We start from the raw sequence: 2882 nt of genomic DNA, 5'->3' as shown, positions 1-2882 counted from the left end.
TGCATACGACCTAAAACCGGCGTAGGACGGGCGTACGCCGATTCCTACGCAAAGTTTGGCAAAGTATGTGGAGTGCTTAGGTCTCCACATACATTGTTTTTATTAAGATTGAAGACCAAATTTTACGGAATTTTCCCAACCATTGAGAGTGCCTCGTTGGCGCAGTAGGCAGGGTGTCAGTCTCATAATCTGAAGGTCGTGAGTTCAACCCTCACACGGGGCAGGTGTTTTAAAAACAAAAAAACACAACTGATACTGGAAATACAGCGACTTTCAGGTGGTTGAATACTGGCACAAGCATGGAAGTTGTGATTCTGTGGTTATTTCTGAGACAAGGAAAGGCTTCTTTAAGAGGGTGGGGGGGCGTCTGCCTCAACTGGTTGGGGTGACAGACAGACAGAGAGAGAAAAGACATGGAGAATTGTAGCAGAGGGTGTCTAGCAGGTGACTCCAACCACCGATCTAAACTCCTTAACAGTAGGAGTAGGGCAGGTCACCACTACATCGTAGTGATTTGTGATTATGCAACATGTTACCCAGAGGCTTTCTCCCTCAGAAACACCAAGGCTAGACAAGTGGCCAATAGTTTACTTCAACATTTTTCCCGGTAGGGTCCCCAACAGAAATCTTAACCGATCAGAAAACTAACTGAACATTGAAGGAGGTAGACTCCCTGTTAGGGATCCGGGGCATTAAAACAACACCCTACATAGTTTGTGGCTTCATGAACAATATTGTGTTATCTCATAGCTACTGGAAGCCACCCGTCTCCACCAGTGCATTTCTCAATGCCCAGATGTGTTACAAGATTTGCAGTGAGTGTTGTGTTGTCCAGCAGAAAGGCAACAGATGTGTTGCTTTTCGACTAGATTTACACCATAGCAGTGCAAGCATTTTCCCAAGGCTCACTTTTCAGCCACCGCCATGTTTTGAAACCATATACAACATAAATATTACATATTTCACCCAGGTGTCTTCTCTTCTTCAATGATCTCACAAAAAGTAAAAAAAAAGCCAAAAACATTCAGGGGATGTAGCTCAGTGGTAGAGCGCATGCTTTGCATGTATGAGGCCCCGGGTTCAATCCCCGGCATCTCCAACAGGTCTCCAGTCTGCCAAAGAGCTGCAAAAAGCTCTTATTCTGAAAGAGAAAAGTATTAAAAGGCAATCTCCTTGTGTTCATGGTAATTAATGCAAAAATCAGTCTCACTGGCCAAGATTTGCATTGTCCTGTGATGGTATAGTGGTGAGCATAGCTACCTTCCAAGTAGTTAACCTGGGTTTGATTCCCAGCCATCGCAGTAGCTTTCATTGTGTGGTTACTTGCTTTATTTGTCAAGATTAGCCAGAAAGGTTACTTGCCCCACTGATTTGATAAAATATTAGATCTCTTTTATGGTACAAATAAGGGACTTTATCAATCAATCAAGCTGCCTCCATGAGGATCCACAGACACAGGGCGTGCTCTGCGATTTGCACTTTGCCCGTGTCTGGTAACTACTACTAACCAATTGAAAAGTTTATCAACAGAGCAGAAAGCAGCAGAAAGGCAACAGGTGTGTTACTTTTCAACTATGATTTATACCGTAGCAGTGCAAGCATTTTCCCCAGGTTTGATTTCCAGCCATCGCAGTTGTATTTACAGGTTTTGAAGCCATATACAACATTAACATTACATGTTTTACCCAGGTTTCTTCTTTTATTCCGTAATATTTCAATTTCTTCGCGGTGAGTCAACCCAGAAGGATTAATAAAGATAAGTCTTAGTCTATCTTGGAAAAGAGTAAAAAAAAATCTGAAAATCTTCAGGGGATGTTGCTCAGTGGTAGAGCACATTTGACACAAACTAAGCGGTGTCCCTTTTATACCTCAGACTATCAGATAGCACTACAAGCACTTCAAATGCAGTATATTTATTGTATTACGCTCCAGTTTTTATGGGTGTTACAGCAGGTATTAGCACTGTAGTTTGCATATTCGTGGATGAAATATAATTGACATGCGATTAAGTTTATTTTTCAGCAGGTGGAGACATTTCACTTCAGACAGATGCAGCAACAGATGCTTCATTAAACATTAACACACAGGAAATAGAAGTAATGCTGATACAATTAGCAGAGGATGGTTTCGATCCATCGACCTCTGGGTTATGGGCCCAGCACGCTACCGCTGCGCCACTCTGCTCTACACTTAATACTCAGGGGCGGGAAGATGTGTGATTGACATTTGGAGCTCACGGGTTGTAAAGTTAAACATTTGGTAGATGTGGTTGCTCCTTGCCACTATCTTTTATGTGAGCTTCCTGATTACTCACACCTTGATTATTCACATGTGACACTTGTGATTGGCTGGTGTTTTAAAAAAGGGCATTGTGAGTACAGATATAAACATCAGTAAGGAGTCTACAAAGTTGCCTCTTATCATTTTAGTTTGGACACCCAGTGAGGCTTACCGCGATGCTTTGGACTGGGTCCACTAGGGTTTTCGGCTGCTCTCGATCAGACGGCTGTACTCACTCTGGTTTCTCTTCATAATGCACAAGACTTTTGCCTTTTACTAAAGACTTCCTTGGAGGGGAACGCTGATGAGTTGAAACTATTTTGGGGGGGGCTTTGCTGTTTGGCCGAGTCTTTTGTACTTCTTTGAACTATCCTTAACTAGACTCAGAGTCTTAACAGCAGCTAAATGATAGAAGCAAGATGATTTTCATGGGCCGTGGACAGCGACTGAGACGACAGGACTCCCCCGGACTGTGACCAGGACCGATCAAAAAATTTCATTGGGAAGGGTGTGGGAAACAAATTGGCCAGACAGAGTAAGGAAAGTTAGTCAGAGAGTAGGATACTGGAGACTTAGAGGACTAACACTAGAAGCAATGGTTT

General features: G+C 43.0%; 3 non-coding genes across 3 annotated transcripts; 2 read left to right on the top strand and 1 right to left on the bottom strand.

Moving 5' to 3' along the window:
* Nucleotides 1-1027: 1027 nt before the first annotated feature.
* Nucleotides 1028-1099, top strand: trnaa-ugc (transfer RNA alanine (anticodon UGC)). Its single transcript has one exon. It is a non-coding gene; the product is annotated as a tRNA-Ala (tRNA).
* A 1013-nt stretch (nucleotides 1100-2112) lies between these two features.
* trnam-cau (transfer RNA methionine (anticodon CAU)) lies at nucleotides 2113-2184 on the bottom strand. Its single transcript has one exon. It is a non-coding gene; the product is annotated as a tRNA-Met (tRNA).
* Nucleotides 2185-2512: 328 nt separating this feature from the next.
* LOC116676845 (U5 spliceosomal RNA) lies at nucleotides 2513-2629 on the top strand. The gene has a single exon (XR_004328837.1). It is a non-coding gene; the product is annotated as a U5 spliceosomal RNA (small nuclear RNA).
* The last annotated feature ends 253 nt before the right edge of the window (nucleotides 2630-2882 follow it).

The sequence above is a fragment of the Etheostoma spectabile genome, unplaced genomic scaffold (genome assembly GCF_008692095.1).
Source record: "Etheostoma spectabile isolate EspeVRDwgs_2016 unplaced genomic scaffold, UIUC_Espe_1.0 scaffold00003856, whole genome shotgun sequence".
NCBI lineage: Eukaryota > Metazoa > Chordata > Actinopteri > Perciformes > Percidae > Etheostoma > Etheostoma spectabile.
This window is presented reverse-complemented; position numbering and strand designations above follow the sequence as displayed.